Source organism: Mytilus edulis, chromosome 11, assembly GCF_963676685.1.
Source record: "Mytilus edulis chromosome 11, xbMytEdul2.2, whole genome shotgun sequence".
NCBI classification, from domain to species: domain Eukaryota; kingdom Metazoa; phylum Mollusca; class Bivalvia; order Mytilida; family Mytilidae; genus Mytilus; species Mytilus edulis.
The window spans coordinates 31041698-31064882 of record NC_092354.1 but is presented as its reverse complement, the minus strand read 5'-3'; the positions used below and the strand labels follow the sequence as shown (position 1 = coordinate 31064882).

The 23185-nt window shown below is 32.3% G+C and overlaps 1 long non-coding RNA gene across 1 annotated transcript; it reads right to left on the bottom strand.

Annotated features, from left to right (window-relative positions):
* Positions 1 to 17525: 17525 nt before the first annotated feature.
* On the bottom strand, positions 17526 to 20846 carry LOC139495477 (uncharacterized). Its single transcript, XR_011657355.1, has 4 exons — positions 20220 to 20846; positions 19403 to 19593; positions 18841 to 18934; positions 17526 to 17583 (listed from the first exon to the last, which is right to left on the bottom strand). It is a non-coding gene; the product is annotated as an uncharacterized lncRNA (long non-coding RNA).
* Positions 20847 to 23185: the final 2339 nt, after the last annotated feature.

Here is a 23185-nt window from a genome sequence, read left to right as displayed (position 1 = left end):
TTAATGTCCAGTGGCAATTATTTCATGCATATTCAGGACGAGAACAAGTTCACAATAAATACAATAGGTACATGTAGGTTGTTGTATAGAGGCCACCTAGGATGATTGTCGGGGAAATTTGGACTGTCGTTAGAAAATGAGGGATTATTGGATAGGGACAGAAATTTCGCCTTGCAACAGTCCACCTACGGCTCCCTCAAAGAGTTGTCGCAAGGGTTCTTAACGTGCAAAGAGCGTGACACTCTCTTTACACGAGGCATCGGATTTTACTTCTTTCACTGCAATGATAAAGAATTAACTGTATACAAAATGTGTAGATTGAGGAGGCTCAAGGTTAAAAAAAATTCAGAATTTTTTTTTTATCTTTCATTACAAATTTTACTTTTTACCTTTAGAAGTTGTTAATTTATCGTATATTAAAAAAATATTCAAACAAATGAATTCGTGATGGCCCCAGATGACTTGAAAAACTGAAAAAAGTTCCAAATTATCTCCTTTAGGTGCAAAAATGAAATTTTCTGGCATTAAAATTCAAATATCTCTTACAACTCATCGGTCACCTATTATACTTATTATAATTTTCAAAGGAGCTGTACTGTAAAACAAAATCATTGTGAAATTTGAACGATTTCTGTAATAAAGTTCTTTTTTTATTTCATATACCTCTATTTCTCGTATTAGTTCAACAACAAAAAAGTTATCTCTGAAAAAATGTTCCTTTCGAAGGCAGATTTTGAGCGCATGGACTTTTTATATTATATATTATTAAAGAAAGTCCCTGTTGAGTGTAAATGAATGGTGATATAAACAAAAAATGTGCTATGATTCCACAAGAGACCAAAGTGCAGGGCTTACAAAATATATTTGAGCCAGCCGATCATTTTGTATGTGATCTCGATTTTGACAAAATGACACAGACATTAACAACTATAGGTCACGGCCTTCAACAATGAGCAAAGCCCATACCACATAGTAAGCTATAAAAGGCCCCGATAAGACAATGTAAAACAATTCAAATGAGAAAACTAACGACCTTATTTATAAACAAAAACGGACGAAAAACAAATATGTAACACATAAACAAACAACAACTTAATTACAGGCTGCTGATTTGTGACAGGCAAATACTTAAATAATGTGCGGGGTTAGACATGATAGCAGGATCCCAACACTCTCTTAATCTTCAACAGTGGTATATCTGTACAAAATCAGAACGAACTATAAAAATCAGTTGAAAAAGGCTCAACTCATCCTATGGACAAGTGGACGTGGCTGGGTAATTATACATCCCGACACAAAAAAAAATCTATAGTTTTGATACTATAATCAAGACGTTATACATTGTATGTATAGAAGATAAATGCTTACATATTTCTTGTAGCAATCACATGGGCAGTAGTACTATTGCATCCTGCTGGTGGTGGTGTATGTGTTATTTCTTGGCTAAATAAATCATTTTGTAAATTTTCTCCTTGGCTATTCTAAAACCTTTTTAAAATATATATATCTATATCTATCAAAAGCAAAACTTTACAATACATTCTTTATAATTGATATTTACAAAATATTACTTTTAATCAAGGATTTGTATAGTCTATACAAATCCTTGATTAAAAGTAATATTTTGTACTTAATTGATTAAAACAAGGATTTTTTGTACTAAACAATCATGAATATCTTATTCCCCCTCCCCCATTTCCTTAATTATAACTAAAAAAAAGTGGTTATTTTTGCTGAATAACAAACTGTAACAAATACAACTATGAAAGATAATTTGCTTAATTTTGAATTCCACAAAATTTCCATTTTATAAAAAGCTTATTCACAATCTTACCAGATAGTTTGACATGGTAGTTGTTTTGACAGAAATCTGACAGTACTGTATTCTTTTTGACAGTGTTGTCTGTATATGACGTCACGCGCTACAGTTAAATGTTTTAAAACACGCTCGAATAATGTTAAACATTCAAGCATCTAAATGACAGTGATTTCGTAAATGTCAACAATGTTCTCTCGCTACCGGACATCTAAGTTTACGCAAGAAGAAACCACCTACAAATGCGAAGATTGTACCTACGGAACAGACAAGAAATCAAACTTTGCTAGACATTTAACATCTGTTAGACATAGACATCTCGAAACAGATGCTGGCTTGTTTACAGCAGCCACACATCAGCCAGTTTTCCGAGTCCAGGTCCAGGATGACGAGATGACAGATCGACATGAACATGTCTAAGCAGACGAACTTGATGATGGTATGTACGAGGTTGATGAACCTACATTCCCTGGAGATATATATGAATCTGATATAGATGAGGAAGATTTCCGTGATGAGTTCCTCACAGCGACACACCATGCACGCGTAGACATGGTTTCCTTTTATGTCTAAACTGCAATTTTTGTTATGAATACTATAATAGCTCTAAAACCCATAGAGTGGTGAGTATTTATCCTTTTCTGCATTTTCCCAGCTCTCCACATACTTGATAAATACTGACAAATCTCAAAGGCTCTTAATTTGTATATATATTACAAGGGGGACCCTTGCTAAGAATGTAATATAAACTTAGCTAAAAAAAAACCCAAACACACGGATAATTAAAAAAAAAATACAATGTTATGCAAATACATGTAGTCAAAAGGCAATAAGTCTTCAGCTTTATATAAAAAAATGTATTAAGTCCATTACTATTAGTTGGAAGTTTTACCTAGACATTTGTTATTTTTTTTTTATCTTTTTAAACAGAAATTGTATATGTGTTAGACAAACCATAAGAATTTTAGACAAAATAAGTGCATTTACATCTCCACATATTATGATTAATGTAAATTGATAGATTTCTATTGTTGGGTGTCAGTTTATTTACACCAGAATTTTGTTTGTGCGAGAAGAATGTTAATGCGGATATTCATGTTCATGAAATGGATGCATCTGCTGTTGAATCCGATGTCAGTTAAGTAGGAGTAGGCAAAGGAAAAAAACTGCCTACTCATCAGACTATGTCGAGGATTAATGAGTTTGTTACAGATAATCATTATTTATGTATAATATTGTAATATAGTTTTTTGTCCACTAATGATCTAATCCCTGGATAAATTTATAAACAAGATACCCTAAGGAACAATCTATTAAAGTTTTAATGAATTTGGACCAGTAGTTTACAAAATTGGTACCGTTGATTTTATTACTACCACTGGGTCGATGCCTCTGCTGGTGGACTATTAGTCCCCGAGGGTATCACCATCCCAGTAGCCAGTACTTCGGTACTGGCATGAAAATACGGATTTTTGTGTTATTTAAATTTGCTGTTACAAAGTATTAGAAATTATTATAAATTAAGGGATGTATCTCCCTTATGCAAAGCTCTGATTCCTTTCACGAATTTGGCTAAATTTTGGACCTTTTGGATTATAGCTCTTCATCTTTTATATATGCTTTGGATTTCAAATATTTTGGCCACGAGCATCACTGAAGAGACAAGTATTGTCGAAATGCGCATCTGGTGCAACAAAATTGGTACCGTTGATTTTATTCAGATGAGAAAATCTTTGAAAAAGTTATGGCGACAATGGTGGATGCCAAGTGATGTCACCTGTGTATTTCAGGGAAGTGCGGTTGTTCAGCGAGTCCAAACAAGCATCTTAATTAGGTGTGCTTATGCTTATACAACTGAATATGAATTAACACTACTAATGGTTCACCTTGAACTGACCTCATCACAAACTAATGCATGTATACGATTAACTAAAGAAGACCATGAATAAGGCAGTGAAGCAAAACAATCTCCAAGGAAATGAGATATGTCAGTGATTATCCAACTGTATATCAAACATCCTTTGAAAAGTATCGCAATAACTTTATGGCACAAATGCATTGCATTATGAACATGGGATATATTTAAGTTCACTATGATGTTTCGAAGACCTCATGTTCCTGTATCTGTACTCAAGGTATGATATTCATTGGATACATTGTAGTATGAATGCTGAAATGATCAGTTATGGATTTTTTAAAGTTCATTAGTGTATGAACGGCAAGTAATAAGAACAAAGAATACAACGGTTGACCAAAAGGTATGACCCTGAGTCAATGATTAAAGTCTACAGATTGCTTAAAAGCAATTGTATCCCAAAAAACTTTGGTGTATTAGATTCCCCTGCATGCAGTTAATATAAATTTGTGCTCTTCATCTTCGTAAATGAGCTGGTCACAGTTTTATATTGAAGCATTTCTTGTTCGTTAAAAAGAGCAATATTTCGTATAAGATGAAGTAAAAAGTATGCCTTGTATGAATAAAGAATATTGGATTTGATTAGTTTTAGAAATTAACATGTTGTTTATTTCCCTTACACCAAATTCAACAGTGGATTTTTGGAAAAACAGTTTTTGATAATAAAAAACAAATAATTCAAAATAAAGTCCTTTGCTTGTTCAAGTGATCTTATGATCATGCACATCACAGGATACATCCATAAACATAAACAAATTGAAGAGACCAATCCACAAATTATGTTAACTAACGGATGATTGAAATTACATCCCTCTATTGAAACAATGAACTTCTGATTTGGCTTCAATAAACAATTTCTAAGACCAAAACAATGCAACAGTAGTATGCTGCTGGTCGAAATTCATCAATCGATTGAGCTAAAAAAACATCTGTGTTTCACACTGAAACGCCTCAAATATAAGAGAACTACGACACAACAGAACCACAACACTTAAATTTAACACATACAGAACAAGACATCAACTTTCTTGTTTTACCTGTACCTTGTCTCTTATTTAAAACATATAATGCACACGGTATGTGAAACTGTCTCATAATCTTGTCAGCCATAGTAAACAATGCGTCTGATGTTCATGTGGTAAGAAGCGCCGACTCAGAAAACACTAACACAGATTACCTAGATTAAGATGAACCTTCCTACAATTGTATGGATTGGGGAAAGAACCAGCCTTAGAAGGTTTTATTTTTTTTTTGCATAGACAGATTTGAGATTATATTTATTACAATCAAGAAAAGAATTCTTCCATAAACTTCAGGTTAAAAAAACACGATGGCGTTGGAATTTATATAGGACACCATCAGCAGTGCTAACATGCCTGTACCAAGTCAGGAATATGACGGTTCTTGTCCATTCGTTTTTAATGCGTTTTGTTATTTGTTTTTGCCATTTGATTATGGACTTTCCGAATTGATTTTGCTCTAAGTTCATTACTTTTGTGATTTTACTTTTGACTCGTTGGGCATAGAATGTTTTACGAACGCAAAATGATTAAAGAAACCCCGGCAGTAGTTAAAGCAATGAAAACACGAACTCCGAAATTAAAAGAGAATTTACACAGATGACCCTGATAGTGATTACTACATATTAAAAGTTATGGATTTTCCTCAAGTTCTTGGTGTCGACACAATAAATTCATGGGGCTCCATATTGCCTACTGAGACGAGTGTTATCAGTGGATTGCATTATAATAATAAAACATCATCACCCCTATCTTGTAAACTTGTATCGAAAAAGGGCAATTGTTCCAACAGAATCGATAGTTTATTTATGTTCCGAAATTGACGCATCTAGAAATAGTCATGGCTCTCAGTTTTGAGTGTATTTTTCTCAAAATTAGTATCGCAGCTAAAAATGTAAACAAAAAACACTACATCCACAGACCATGAAAGATTCAGAGATGTGACAAACGCTGAATTAGAATAATTAATAAAGGAACAAGAAAGCAAAAATACATCTCACCACCTTTCAATCATATTTGAAAACTAAACATAATGATACCAAAAAAAAATTGATGAAATCCCTCCGCATAAATTGGACCGCTTTTTATGTTATTTTTTTTTAATGAGTGCCACAAAAGAAAAACAGAAAGACAAACCAATAGCACAATGGAGTATGAACCAACATCGTTGAAATCTATTTAACAAAGTATCAGTCGGTATCTTAAAGACAGCAACTACCAATGCATAATCATTACGGATGATGAATTTAAAAAAAACACAATTTTTTAGTGCAAAATTAAAAAAAAAAAAAGTCTCTTCGATTTTGAAATAAACCAAATGCTGCTGACCCATTAATAGATGATGACGTAAATAAGTTCTTCTCTCAAAATGTAATAGGTGCAACAACTCCGCGCTCTCTAATGAATACAATATATATAAAGAACAACTACCACTTTGGTATACGGGGGGTAACAGAGCATCACAATTTATGTTGGAGGGGATATAACATTGATTGTGGACACACATATCTCCAGCAACAAATTAAAACAAGACAACTTTCCAATTTACGAAAAACCGGACCCAGTGCAACGGAGAATTAAAATGACAAGTCTTGATGTCCAGTATTTGCATTCAATCTTTTAAACAAAAAATATCAGAAACAATGAAAAAAGATGATTCCCAATTTTACAAACAATCAACAACATTGCAAGATAATAAGTATGGCTAAAAATTACTGAGGTATAAAGGTCAAAGGCTCGGTACAAAATACATTTCAAAAATAATAAAAAGTATGGCAACTGAAGCACTGCCTAATAACAACAAGAGGCTCACAGGTCAAATGTTTCTGATAATTAAGTAAATGGAAATAATATGTTGTTCAAAATTCAAAAAAATGTAAGTGTTAGCCAACAATTTTAATGCTTTACATTATTTTATAATCAAGCTCTTTTTATTCAACCTGTGATTATTTTGTAGATGTATTCTTTTTTACTATTTTCTAGATACACCAATTTAGTTTTGAATCCATATCAAATCATAAAAATGGGTTTAAAAAGTAAAATCACAAAAATACTGAACTCAGAGGAAAATCAATTTAGAAAGTCCATAATCACATGGCAAAATCAAAAAAACAAAACGCATCAAAAACGAATGGACAAGAACCGTCATATTCCTGACTTGGTAAAGGCATTTTCAAATGTAGAAAATGGTGGATTAAACCTGGTAAACCAACCTCCAAAGGACCCATGATTCCATAAAAAGGAATCCTCAATCATTGATTCAATTTACTTCCTAAAAATTCAACATTAAGATATCTTGTTACATTTCTTTAAATACCTGTAGTTAACCATTTGACATTAGTCCATGCTAATGCTCACTTTCTTATTTTTGAGAAGTAGATGCTTGTTGCATATTTTATTTGTTCAATTTTGAAAGATGACTTTTTGTGAAAGTCGCAGAGAAATAACAGCAATCAACAGGAACAAAAATACCTTAGTACATCCCTAAGGAAATAACGTTTTCTAAATAATATAATTAATTTTGAAACTAATATAATTTATCTAAAAAAAATCATCACTACTAACCAGATTTCACAGCTACAATTTCATCTTCAACTTTCCTATCAGTCTCAAAGGTCATTAGTGTGGCTTCCAGTAAATCTAAGTAAATTATAAATATAGGTATATTATTACTATAAATATCAACAGAACAATTTTAAATCTGCAAATTTGTGGTCTGTGTTTTAAAGACTATAAAAAAAGATGTGGAATTATTGCCAATGAGACAAATTACCACACGAGAAGTTTACCTCTAGATTATTTTTAGTGTTGTAATTAACTTTTCCAATGAAGTAACCAACATTTATGCTAGACATTTTCCCTTGAAGTAACCCTCATTTTCGACTGTTTGTACAAGGCAACTTTTACAAAAGAAATTATTTGCATTTTATGACAGAATGAAAAATCTGATTATACAAGGAAAATTCAGTTTTATACTAGTTTTACGAACCTAAAGGTATATCTGGTGGGCTGTCAGTGTCTTTATCATTTGGAGCTAATTCTGCAACATATTCGAAATAATGGCTTAACAGAAAAAGGATTTAAGTATAATATGATCTGTTAAGCAATAACAGAGTTAAATAATAAATTCTTATTTATACCTATCCAGAGGCTGATCCATATGGTGGTCCCCCGCTCCCTGGGTTTGCAAAAATGGTGCACCTTGACCGTTATGGAATAACCGTTTCACAAAGATATCGGACATGTTCCTTACGTCGTAACTACAATCCTTTTCCCTTTCATGAATTTGACTTACCGAATTAGACTATTTACCGGATTTGTAATCACATAAGCAACACGACGGGTGCCGCATGTGGAGCAGGATCTGCTTACCCTTCCGGAGCACCTGAGATCACCCCTAGTTTTTGGTGGGGTTCGTGTTGTTTATTCTTAGGTTTTCTATGTTGTGTCATGTGTACTATTGTTTTTCTGTTTGTATTTTTCATTTTTAGCCATGGCGTTGTCAGTTTGTTTTAGATTTACGAGTTTGACTGTCCCTTTGGTATCTTTTGTCCCTCTTTTGAACATTTTGTACATTCGTCGATCAAATCAATTTGTCTATCGTAGTCACCAGTCATAAAGTTGTCATTACTTACCTTAAGGCTGAATACATGTACCTTGACATGTATGTTTATACAATGAGTAATCAACAATCGCAAATTACTTGGTCGATTTCTTTGATGTTAAGGTGTAAAAATGAAGAGACAGTCCTCAATCTTAGATGATTTTAGCATGTAATTTATACTTTTTTCCGACGTAGTCCGTATAGTTTCGGTTTGTGCACTTTGAACTTAAGGACGCTTCACTATGGCAACAGACTACGCATGCTCGAAATTCCTTTCTGTGATTGGACAAAATGCCGTCATGGTGGGTGATTTGGTTGTGTTTGAAAAACCGTCTCGAAAATTATATCGTGATGGAAAGTGAAAAACTATAAATATTTGAACTACAAAAAAATTTCTCCAATACCTCTTTCCATCCATGACAGCTGTTTATTCGGGACAATTATATAATTATATATTTTTTAATGTAAACTTTGTTGTACGAACGTACATAACTTAGAACGCACCATCGCATGTGAGATTTCCGCGGGGTTTTGGTGAATCAATAGTTTCTAGCTTTATTAACCATGAATTAAGTTTAATGTAAACAGTAGTAAATGTTTATTTGTTTCTTTTTATTTGCCATTTTTTTTAAAAATAAAACTTTAAGTTGTCATCACAATATTCTTATATGTCATTGCCTCAATATAAACAGACTTAGTAAAGAATTTCTTGTAGTTACATTCAGATGGAGATTTTATTAAAAAGGTCCTGCATCATAAAATCATTGTGATTCTGAAGGTTATCGAAATGATAGTTTTAACCAGACTTAACTAATCGATCAGATCGGTAATCGAACACAAATCGATCATATTTGATCAGTAATCGATTGATGACTTGAAGTCATCGATCAAACTCTCTCTCGGGAGTTTGATCGATTAGTGATCGATCAGATTACTGATCGATTTAAGAACGATTACTGATGGATTAGTGATTGATTAATGACAGATTAGTGATTGTATTATTATTGAGAAACCATAGCTTTTCCAGAAATAAGTCACCCCCTTATGGAAGACATCAGTTGTGAAATAATAATTCCATGGAAATATTTTCACCATTGCCAATCTTTTGTGGAATTCCAGGATTTACTCAGTTATACATGTTTATACAATATGCAGTCGTACACAAATGTAACCTAGAGACGTATCTAAAAGCTTAGCCCTAACATATTACTGATTAAAAATTATATATGTGTAGGTTTACCCGTGTATATTAGTCCTAATAACTATGACGTCTTGAAAGGCTATTGGTTTTTTTTTACGGCTTTCATTGACGGAAGGAGTCCAAGCAAAATTCAAAATAGCCTCCCAAGATGTCTTAATTTTTTGGACTACTGTTTATATAATTATATATGACGTACAACATTATTTCCATGAAATTTGGATTGAAGATTGCATGGGATAATTGATTTGACCACACTATTGGAAACATTAACAAAAATCAAAAGATTCTGACAACTTATTAGTTTCAAACACTTGTGAAATAAACAGGCAAGTTGAAAACCTCACCTCCATCTAAATTTCAAGATTTTATCATGAAATATGTAATAGAGCTTGAAATAGTGACCATGGTGACCAGCTCATCCCTACCACTCAATTTATTCAACAACACTACCTGCTAAAGTTTACTCAGGAATGCAATAATAATTCCATAAAATTTCTAGACCTTGAAATCCTCAAAGACGAACACATGAAAATACTGGTGTTTAAGATATGAAATGCTATTTAAAAAATACAGAAAAATTCCAACATCGTCATAAAAACCCAAACCAACCCATTTGGAACTTTAAATCCTATATTAAAGGCAAAGGTATTCAATTACATAGAAACACAAACCAGAGAGAACACTCTTTATTGAAAGACTATTTTATTAACTGAAATTTGTAAAACAAGTTCCATCAAATTCCATGACAGAAAAGATAAAATTAAGAAAAAGGAAAAAGTTTAAAATAGATGTTATGTATCATTCATTACATATTATCATCCTCAAGCAGAAGAACTTCAAAACGTATTCAGGAAATAAAGGCATCTTATTAAAACAGATTATTCAATAGGTGCTACATTGTGTATCATATCCCATTAACCCATTAAAACCTATCTATAGGATTCAAAAGAAATAGAACATTGGTGAATTAATAAAATGACCAATAAAATAGTTTGTATGAAGGTCACAAGTCCTTCAAAATATTTCACTGTGCAGAACTAATTAATGACCATCATCATGTAAACCTCACATGTAAACTGATATTCTTATAAGACAAAATTCTACCAGGAAAGCATTTAACACTTAATTCAACATTAATTGAAATTTTGCAAAATTATGAAAAAATCAATAATTAAAACAGTATTAAAAAAAATGACAAACAGAAGGTGTGGTCTCTGCTGAAAGATTCCCTTTACTCAACACATATTTTCAGAAAAACTACACCGTATCAATGAAAGGCCAGAACAATGATTTGTAGTTGAACTATGCAACTACAAATCATAGATGGATATTCACCCTTATTTATTTGAAAACAAATATGTAACACATAAACAAACAACAATCACTGAATTACAGGCTCCTGACTTGTGATAGGCTAACTCGGCAGGCACATACTCAATTTCTAAAAAAAAACCATCTTTAATTTCTTATGTATATTCATTTTACTTATCTTTAGTAATGTATGCTTTCATGTGGAAATAAAACACTAACCACAAATACTCTACTATTGTCTTGTATTAAGACTATTTTATTTTTTTTGAAAAAAGGGGGGATCTTCTGTAAGTAAATTCAAAATTAAAAAGACAGTTTTCCACTGACTCCGATATCAATCTATTTATTTTTATCAGTATTTTGCAATTCGGAGTAGAGTCATAGTCCACAGCTGGTCATTTCTGGTTGGTCTTCTACAATATTGTGGTAATTCGACAATATCCTGCTGTCAAGACAAACAAGTGTGTTTGAATAAATGATGTATCAATTATCTGTTAAGTAGTAAATGTTCTGACTATTTAGGTGTGACCGAAAATATGGCATTATTTAATAATGTTATAGGACAAACCCTAAATTTCATCACTAAGTTAAGGATATATCAAATTGCACAATTTATTTGTGTTGATTAATCCTTATATATGAAAAAAAAAGACTTTAGGCCACACCAATTTGATTCCTTGTTCGACGGACCCGCCCGCACCTATTTTTTTCAAAACAGAATTTTTTAATTTTTTTTTTATTCCCGCTTCCCGCATCCGGAAATGTAATCATGTCTATTTCCCGCACCGTTTTTTTTTGTAAATATTATAAAAAGATATCAACATTGGTTTCTTTCCCCCTTACTTATATTCCCTATTAAAAAATGCTCGTTGTTAGAATAAAGTACAAAGAACACATGAAGGATTTGCCGTTAACTGCAATTATATTATGCTGGCAAAACAAAACTATCTATAGCCGCTGCATGTTTATGCACCTGTCCTGATTGATTCAGGAGCCTGTCGTTCAGCAGTTACCGTTTGTTGATGTTGTTCATTGGTATAATTTTTCCCGTTTGGATATATAAATTAGATCGTTGGTTTGCCTGTTCGAATTGTGTACGCTAATAATTTTGGGATCCTTTATAGCTTGCTGTTTGGTCTGTATCAAAGCCCTGTGTAAAAGGCCGTACTTTGACCTGTGTTTGTTATTGTCAGGTTGAGAACAACCCTCCCTCAGACAAGGGGTCATTTTACTGATGTAGAAAAGAAAATAGAAATACCAAGGATTTGTATAGTTCTTCTATACAAAACCTTTGAAAACTTAGAATTTTGTACTCAAAAAGAGGAGAGTTACATCATATTTTAAACTTTTTCTAAAAGAGGGATCCACTTATTTTGAATAATATTAAACTGTTAAAGTAAATGTGTTAATTTAACATGGTTAATTAGTCCAGGAATATTACAAAATTCTTGGACAAGCTTTGACCATTTAATTCTAGATAGATATATAGTTCTTTGAGAAAATATGAGCCCTTTTGTACAAACAAATATATTATAACTTATATTGATCCCTCATAAAACATGTAAAAGGGATATTTATAACATTAAGGGGTTGCCCCCAAACTGATTATGACTTGGATGGAGAATTGTCTCATTGTCAGTCACACATACATAGACCTGATTTAATTATTTCTTGGTGTATAGGGATAAGTTTTACTCAGTATTTTGAGTTCATTTCCAGTACTATACAGATACAGATAGGGAAAAAATACTTCAGAAATTAAAGAAATGTCAAAGTACAAGTTATAAATCAAGTTTAATTATTGTCAAAACCTACTATTTTATGTTTACAAAAAAAAATATAGTCGCTCGCCTTTACTTTTCAAGCTTCGCCTCAAAAATTTGCAAATTAAATATTTTTTTATTAAAATTTTCAAATCGCTCGCTCGCCCCAAATTTTTGAGTCCAAAAATCCGTAGAACAAGAAATTAAATTGGTGTGGCCTTAATATATATTAACTTGGTTAAAATTTTTATCTTCTTAATAACATCACAAGTGTCTGACGCTGATATCATATGTCAAAATTAATTTTAATGTGTTAACAAAGGTCATTACCTTAAAAGGCACCAAATATTCATCAAACTATGGAAGTATATATATACTACTCATAATATTCAAGTCAAATATTGTTGTTAAAATCCATTTTTTCACTCTTTCGGTCTTTTGTAAAATGTAGTTTGTGCTGTATTTAGACCCCTCTACAACCGAATTCGTTACATGCACACAAGTTAGGGTTTTTATATCAATAATTATGACATCTTGGAGGGCTATTTTAAATTTTGCTTTGACGCCTTCCGTCAATGAAAGGCGTGAAAGAAAAAAAAAATACAATAGCCTTTCAAGACGTCATATTAATTTTACTAATATACACGGGTAAACCTACAAAAATGTAGTTTTTAATGAGGAATATGCTAGGGCTAAGCTTTAAGATACTCTTCTCTAGGTTACAACTGCATATTGTATAAACATGTATAACTGAGTAAATCCTGGATTTTTTTGCATATTCAGACAGAAACATAAATTCAATACTAAAAAAATACTATTGGTTCTAACCTTTGCACTTAAATTTCATGACATATTGACAAAATCATAAAAAAAATCAGTATCTTCTTAGCAGTGAAATAATTTTAAATTCTAGAATTTCAGAAAATTTTGGCAATGGTGAAAATATTTCTATGGAACTTTTATTTCACAACTGATGTCTTTCATACAAGGTCTTACCGGTATTTCTGGAATAGCATTGTTTTCTCAATAATATCAAAATCACTAATCTGTCATTAATCAATCACTAATCCATCAGTAAACGTTCTTAAATCGATCAAACTCTCGAGAGAGTTTGATCGATTACTGATCAAATATGATCGATTAATGTTCGATTACCGATCTGATCGATTAGTTAAGTGTGGTTTAAAACATACACTCAAATTTAAATACGTCGGATATCTTTAAAAAAAATTAGTTCTTGTTTACATTACGTTTATCTAAAATTTTAAAGTTTGTATACTAACTTTTGTCGACCAATTATATTTTTTTACTGTGATGCCAAAATTCAAAAATAGATTTAAAGTGTTAAAGTCACACATTCTATATTGAATGAATACCCCCGTTCCATCATATGTTTGTCTAAAAGTTTCGTTCATTTCAATTTTTTAGTAACTTATACCCTCTTTCCTTCAGAAAATGCCACAAATCAGCCCCCTCTGAAGTACCAACGACTTGTAGTGGACTTAGCATTGATACGAATAAAAGTGATCAGATTAGAGAAACAACCCCGACTTACATATAAGTACAAACGAATTCAATACATGTTACACTAATTTCTTGTACAACACAACTCAATGCATACAGTAACAGACCTGCTGAACGTGCAACTTCCTTTCTCAATTTTAGTAGATCAGCCATTGTTAAATAAAGAAAGATATTGCCATTTGTGTTGTCTGTCCATTCAATACATGTTACACTCATTTCTTGTACAACACAACTCAATGCATACAGTAACAGACCTGCTGAACGTGCAACTTCCTTTCTCAATTTTAGTAGATCAGCCATTGTTAAATAAAGAAAGATATTGACCCTACAATTGGCATCTTGGTAGCAAGAATACCTATAGCAGATTACCTATACAAAGCCTTTATATGTCTTTTCAAATAACTTCTTCATCTATTGCCTGATGTTTTTATCTGTAGGAAGCTCCCTGTATTGCCGAGAAATGAGTCCTTGTGTGACAAGTGGCTTTTGACGACTTGAACACAGAAGCTATCTGCTGATTCAATCCACTTGTACTTGGCCTGTTGCCAATGATATTTCTTTGCTTGTCCTATATTATTACTAAATGTTATCACAGTAACATTAAAACAGTTGGCGATTATCATGACACAATTTTAAACTAGACATCGGGATTTTGTGTTTTTATGCCCGGGATTTCGGGATCAGGTCCCCTCCTAAACTCAGCGGTCTGTGAGCGAGTTTTTCAATTAAAATTATGTCCGAGGTCTCTGATGAGGAATTACTGTCTTCTCCAGGATTAGTTTCGTTGAAATATGTGTATATAGTGTAATTGAGTTGAAATTAATGATTTTTGTAACGATTACCAAATTTAGATGATTTAATTTTGGAACGGTGCACAGTTTGAAGGTAACTAATCAATTTCCTGTTGTCATTGCTTTCTTAAGTGACAAATTGCTGAACTGATATTAATGAGCACTGTTTGACATAGCTTTCTTGCTATCTTTATCCGCTAACAAATCTAAACATTCTTGTAATACTCGACCAAATCCTATATACACGCCAGACGCGCGTTTCGTCTACAAAAGACTCATCAGTGACGCTCGAATCCCAAAAAGTTTTAAAAAGCCAGATAAAGTACAAAATTGAAGAGCATTGAGATCCAAAATTCCTAAAAGTATTGCCAAATTCAGCTAAGGTAATCGATGCCTTAGGTATTCAGTGTACGAACATGATGTCTTTACTCTAGAATTTTGTTAGTGGCTTTGATTGTTTCTCCAACTGCAATTTTTTTGTATGTTGTATTGGAGATGTGAAGTTGATGTCAATCAAGTTTACTTGATTATCATTGTTGGTAGTATCCATACTGATATACTTATAATAAAGGTCATTCAATTCTTGCAGTTGAAATAAATAGCAAAACGACTTTCCATAAAACTAACTTCTTGAATTCTCATTATTTTCAAACATAGAGACGCCTAGGGTGCCTGGGGATGGTGTGCATATTTGTTGGCATTCATGAATAGTTCACCTCCATGAGAAATCTTAAGGAAGTGGACAGACGGTATGAATGGCAGAGAAGTAACGACACAGTATTAAATAAGCAATTTCCATTCCCCAATGTCTTTACTGTAGAAACCTCATGTAATGGAAGAGGGAGGTCAAATGGAATCAAGACATGTCAATAAATCTACTTCTAATCTCTTATACTGTTCAGATGAGAATGGTTGTGAAAATATTAACAACTTGAAAGATTGAAAAATGGCGTTTCCAGTCTTGTCCATGCATTAACGCATGAACTGTTCAAACACAGCTTTCCAAATGTTAATATGTTGTTACTGATGACAAAATGGAGGTCAAGTTCAGTAATGACGATTTTGACTTTTACCGATCATGAGTTATGGTTCTTGAAAAGATTGAAAAATGACGTTTACAGTCGTGTCCCTGCATTTACGCATGAACTGTTCATTCAAAGCTTTTCAAATTTTAATATGTTGTTACTGATGACAAAATGTTGGTCAAGTTCAATAATGGCGATTTCGATTTTTACCTTTGAGGAATGGTTCTTGAAAGATAGAAAAATGGTGTTTCCATTCATGTTGTTGCATTTACTCATGAACCATTCAACCTAAGCTTTTCAAATTTTAATATACTGATTACAAAATGGAGGTCAAATTTGATACTGACAATTTTCACTTTCACCGTTCATCAGTTATGGTTCTTGTGATATTGCCATGTTAATAAATCCGGTTTGCTGTCGTTGTGACAGCCTCTTGTATTATATAGAGTTAATAAAATTGGTTCGAGTACCAATGAGATAACTTTACATCAAAGTCACAGGTTTTAAAAGTTAAACAAGACAGTAACTTATCAACATTACTTGTAATATTATCATATAATTGCGAATGAGACATTTATGTGATACAGATGAATACTCGACATCCAGACAGTAAAAAATAACAACCACAGGTGTAGTATCATACTATAAATGCTAATGCGACCATATGGCTCTATCCAAGGTTAAACGTAATTATTTTTTATCAACTATAGGTTACTGTATAGATACTAGTAATCTATAATAACCGAGAGGTATCAAACAACTAGCGGACGATAATTGAAACAGTCTAGTCATGGAAAATTGGTGGCTGAATATTGTCTTAATTATTTCTGAATTATATCTGAATAATCGTCTGAATATGTCTGAATGTTGTATTTGTGTCTATTTCTGAATATTGACTGAATTTCGGACTATTCAGCCAGTATTCAGAAACTAAGAAATATTCAGAAAATTTATGGTTCAAATGATGCTGTATTTAAGAAATATTCAGCCATTTTTTAAGATATATTCAGCAATATTCAGAAATCTTCAGCCAATATTCTTCCAATCTTCAGCCATACTAAGAAATATTCAGAAATATTCATATATATTCATATATATTCAGAAATATTCAACCTTATTAAGAACTATTCAGACAAATTCATCCAATCTTCAGCCTTATTAAGACATATTCAGATATATATTAAGAAATATTCAGACATATTAAGAAATATTCAGATATATTAAGAAATATTCAACCATATTAAGAACTATTCAGACAAATTCATCCAATCTTCAGCCTTATTAAGACATATTCAGCCATATCAAAAACCATTCAGCAAAATTGCATCCTTGTTCAGTCAGTTTTTAGTACTACAACTTCCAAGAATAGTATTTCTGTGCAAATATTATTTACTTAATTACCTTATACTGACCAACCTTCCCTGTTTTCCACTTATAAGTTCCTTGTTTAATAAAAAAAATCACCTGTCTGTGTCTATTCAGTCTTTTGACTATACATGAAAGAAAAAGTGACACAATATTAAATATGAATTTAAAATTTATTAATTTAAGAAATTAGAACTTTGAGTTAGAACTTTCTTCACTTTCTGCTTTTTGACCATTTCTTTCTTGTCCCTGTCAAATAAAACAAAAGTGGTTATTTAGTTCTTTTTAATACATTTAGTTTTTACGTTCGAAAAGGGTTTATATAATTTCAACAAATATTAACATGCAACGTCTGCCCTAGCATACATGATTTCATACCATCAAACATTAATTGTTACACTGAGATTTGTGAGATTGTCCAATCAAGTTGAAGTTTCAAACAATGTTGCAATATTATAATTGGGTTTTTACTATTACATCTAAGAATTGAGCATCATTGATGAGTGTGTTGAGACATAATGCGGGTCTGTCATATGAAATTATAAGTCTTGTCTTTGATCAAATTAAGCCATGTTCAACTAATATTTCCTAGTCCTTTTATGTTGTTATGTAATACTGCTGATTAGGGTTATGATGAAGGTTGGCATGCCTTTAAAATGTTTAAATCCTGCTGCATATTTCATATGAAACTGATCCCCAAGGGTGACTGGGGAATAGAAATATGGTCACTTGGTCTTCTTCCGACCGGCAGTAAAACGCTTGCCGAAGTGGGGCGTCCGTTTGGCTGTGCGGGATGTATCAAGTTCGCAGTCACGTCCGGTCAGATTGGGGACGTTAAATCCGATGCCTCGTGTAAAGCGAATGCCACGCTCTTTGCACGTTAAGAACCCTTGCAACAACTCTTTGAGGGGTCCGTAGGTGGCCTGTTGCAAGGCAAAATTTCTGTCCCTATACCCTCATTTTCCAGTGGCAGTCCAAATTTCCCAGACCATCATCCTAGATGGCCTCTATTACAACAACCTACCTATTGTATTTATTGTGAACTTGTTCTCGTCCTGAATATGCATGAAATATTTGCCACTGGACGTTAAGCAACCAACAATCAATCATATGAAACTGTCCCAAGTCAGTAGCCTGTTGTTCAGTGATTGTTGGTGTGGTTTATACTGATACTTGTAATCGGGTTTTTCTTTCTTGTTTTGTATATAGATTAGTTCTTTGATCTATAGTATCTATACTACTAATGGAAGAGACTGATTTTATTGAGCTGAAACTCCTCTGAAACCATTCATGTCTGGAAATATTAATGTGACATGACATATAGATATAGGTTGTTGTACTTCCTAAATTTGTCTTTGAAACAATTCAGAGAAAATGCCAATTTTTGAGAAAATATCTAAATTCCAGACAGTTATCTATATGTAAGTTTAACAAGATCCTTACATGATGTAAATTATTGCATTTCATAAGAATATTTTACATATATATAAGCATAATGGTACATACCTATTAGCATATGCAACTGCATTATGTAATGCTTTTCTTATTTTGATGGTTTTCATTTCTGGAAGATTTTCCTTATTATACCTTGTGCTGCAAGCTGAAAAAAATGTATTGCTATAACAGATGTATTGATGTTTCATAAAATCCAAATTTAGATTCGAGATTAGGTTATCTCTCAGAAAGATTTGATCTCCCAATGAAATTCAATATTCGTGAAAGCATTTGCTTCATATGTCAAGTGACAGCAATTAATGGAAAGCAAAATAAATATAAACTTGTGAAAACACTTTTTGCGTAGATTTATAAAAAAAGAAGATGTGGTATGATTGCCAATGAGACAACTATCCAAAATGACACAAACAGCTATAGGTCACCGTAAGGCCTTCAACAATGAGCAAAGCCCATACGGCATAGTCACCTATAAAAGGCCCTGATAAGACAATGAATTTTAGCATAAATTGTTTCAGATTTGTGATTTCAAGTCAAAATTATTATCTTATGTAAATTTAGCATCAACAAAAGTATACAAGGACCCTAACCTAAGTTGCTCTAGTGGATAGCTTACCTATTATGGTACTAATAATGACAGCACCATTTCTAAGGTTACCAAGGGATTTTGCATCCCTCAGTTCCTCTTCAGTGTAGAAGGCCCTCAACAGCCGGGCTGCCAACTCTCCCCTGGAGCTAACAGCCCCAAATATAATTGCTTTTGTTTTAAGGTATAAAACAAAATGTTTTTGGGCATATTTCTATCATCTAAAACATAAAAAAAAATCTATTAATAAGTATTAATTAGTATATGAATGTAGAGTGATAAAACGTATTGCATGAAACTTAACATTATACATGTATGCATCATTTTACATCAGTATCTATCTATCAGTAACGTCAGGCATCTCAAAAGCTCCTTTACCAAATACTTTTTGATATGCCTACATGAGGTGCATACTTCAAGATCTGGTTGAAGTTTTGTTCAACGTAGTTTATGTGTAATTTGTACTCAATTATGGGTTTACCACAGTTATGGGGGTTGGAAGTCTTCCATACATTTTTTTCTGGAATAGCCCACAGTGCTGAGTTAATTTTTTTTATATACATATATATATTTACCAACCCTTCTCTGTACTAAACTGACACTGAGCTGGATTTTTAACATTATTTGACTATGATTCAACATGCAGTCTTTACTTGACAGCTAATTTACAAAATCCAATTTTGAAGTCTTAAAATTCATTATAACTATAGGGGTTTAGAACCATGACCTCCTGTCCGTAAGGAAAGCATGCTTACTTGTTACAACACTAAGGCAATGTTAATTTTTTAAATGTGTACAAATTATTCAACAGTATGTAGTTGCAATCAATTGAACAAATTTGGTATACCTTCAGATTTGCAGCTTGAGCCTCTGTGAATATACCAGCTTTCTGGCTATGTCCTTGATCTTAAAGAGAAACACAAACATTAGAACAGGCTAGAATGCATTTGATTGGTCGACAATGGTTCTGAAAATTGTTGTATGGTGACTAGGAAGAATAGTAAATACCTTACAGATTTTCTATCAACCTTATTTTCATTATTTATATATAGTTTATTCTGTTGAATTTCTAAAATACAGTTCTGTAAAACCATTATTAGCAGCATTTTCAATCTTTCTCTGCAGTCAATATATGAATTTATCATGTTTAGTAAATGTAGTAAATACAGTGGTTTTGCATATTTGATTTAAAAAATAGTCTGCTGTTTAATCCATATCGTGCAACTCTGACGATTTAAAAATAGTTTGCTGTTTAATCCATATCTTGCAACTCTGAAGCTCACCCTTTATCCCACTCCTATTTTTTTATACATAAAGTCAGCTTTTATATATGTAAGCTAAAACAAAATAAATCCTCAAAATAGGTCCAATAGAACGGTCAATCGGGCTTGACACAATTTATTCAAAGACATAATTGTTTGTTATGTGACGTCACGAACGTCAAGGTTTCATATTATTTGGTACACTTAATGCAACTATTAAATAAAAAAACACACAAAAAATACTTACAAAATATTTAACCTTAATATTATAAAGTTTTAAATGAGGTCACTTTAAAAAAAAAGTAACCAATATTTGCTAATTTTTGGACGAAGTTGAAGGCCAATAAATAGCCTTATATTCTTAGCATGAACAATGATACTTTTTAATTCCAAAAAAATGTAGAGCACTAAAACCAAATTTAATGATAGGAAACCACATAAAACAATAGAATTACAGTATATACATAGAGACAAACATATGTTTCTAAAATTTATAAATTTGAGATATTCTATATTTATAAATTTAATTTCAGTGGATTTATTTTTGTTTGTTTCCAGCTGTATTTTGATTAAAGTAGTCTTTCTTTTTTAAAATGTACTTAGATATTTAATTTCATAGATTAGATATCCTTAGAATAATAAAGAAAGAAAATTAAAGAAATAAAAATCTGAAAGATAATCCAACATCCTCTTGTTTTAACAGTACATTGATTAATCTTGTGATTTGATTAATTTTTAACATCCAACTAAAGAGCTTGCGAATTAAATGTATAAACTATCGGTTTTCTTTTTTGAAGGGAAATGGACATGGTATTAGTGCCTGTACAGAAACTTTGTTTGAGAAAAGTGATATTTATGGACACAGAAAACCTTCTTGTTGTTGGACAATTTCCAAATGACATAGAAAAAGATTTAAAAAAAAACAACATGTATATTTTAAAATCTTATTATGAAATAAGTTGTAGAAAAAAAAGTTGATTGATTGATTGATTGTTGGTTGCTTAACGTCCAGTGGCAAATATTTCATGCATATTCAGGACGAGAACAAGTTCACAATAAATACAATAGGTAGGTTGTTGTAATAGAGGCCATCTAGGATGATGGTTGGGGAAATTTGGACTGCCACTATCCACCATATTTCCAATAGTAAAATTTACCCTCCTTAACAATTTCAGTCATTTCTGGGGTCCAATCCCTTTTCCTCTTAAATTGCTTTTTCCTTTTTGGGCATAGACTTTCAGCAGTAGTCACAATAATGTCAGAAAATTTTGTTAAAATGTTCTCTATATTTTCAGCAGTTTCAACCACAGCCACATCACTAAATTCAGTTAATCTCTCTTGAAGTAAATTTTCATATTTTTGTTTATCAATTTTATCCCATTTTATACGTAAAGGTCTAGGATCGCTAGTGCTTATATCCATCCTTTCAATACAACAGTTAATTGAAATCATAATTGGATCATGAGTGGATAGATTTTGAAATTCACGATTAAATGACAAATATTTCTTGATCATTGCACTAGTTTCTACACATTCTACACAATAGTCAATTTGAGATTCATCTCTATTATTGAAGTGAAAAAACGTACTCTGCTTTTTGCAAGTGGAAGGTATTGACAGTCCATTAGATTTTAAGAATTCATCAAAGACAATGTCACGAGGTATTTTACGCTCATTTCTATGCAGTGAGGCATTCATGTCACCTCCTATAATTATATCAGAAGTAGGCAGATATTTTTCTATCATTTCACTTAGCTCATCTAGTACAGTTTTAAAATCTTCAATAGTGATATTTCCACCTCTAGTTGGCATATAGACACATATTAGCACAAGTGGCTGTTTTATGTTGAGACGGATAGCTATTACTCTATTACATCCATCCGGTAAAAGTTCAACAAGATTTTGTAATTTTTTGTTAACACAAATTGCAACCCCAGCATGCCCCCTCCTCCTTTCAGTTGGGTCATTTGTCTTATCATCATCAAAGCATTTTACAAGACATAAAAAGTCAGTTAAAAATTCCTCTAAAGCTTGTTTTTCCCTATTATGTAACCAATGTTCCTGTAACATAATTATATCAGCTCTTTTCTCTAGCATAGATAGATACATATTATTAGATAAAAAACCTTCAATGTTAAAAGATAAAATGTTCAGCACGCTATCTATACTTATTTCATTATCATGAGGCTCTTGTACATGTATATCCTTTCCTACATTTTTGTGGATTGACCCATTGTGGGCATCATTAAATTGTCTCTCTGTGTGCAACCCAACTTTTCCTGTTGAAGACGTTGGAACCTCGGCGTTACTTGTTTCATTTGCTTTCTTGGGGGTATATATATTTGCTCCGATTTCTCGTGAAATCTTTTCCTTGCTTGTGTTTGACATTTTGATTTCCCCCTGGAATGAATATTCCCTAAAAAATTATCACTATTGTTTGTTTGACCATTAACCACAGAATTGGTCTCATTTTCACTACCACTAGTATCAATGTGAAGACTATTGGGTTGGGATTCATCGTGCCGAAATGACATGCCCCCACTAAAATCTG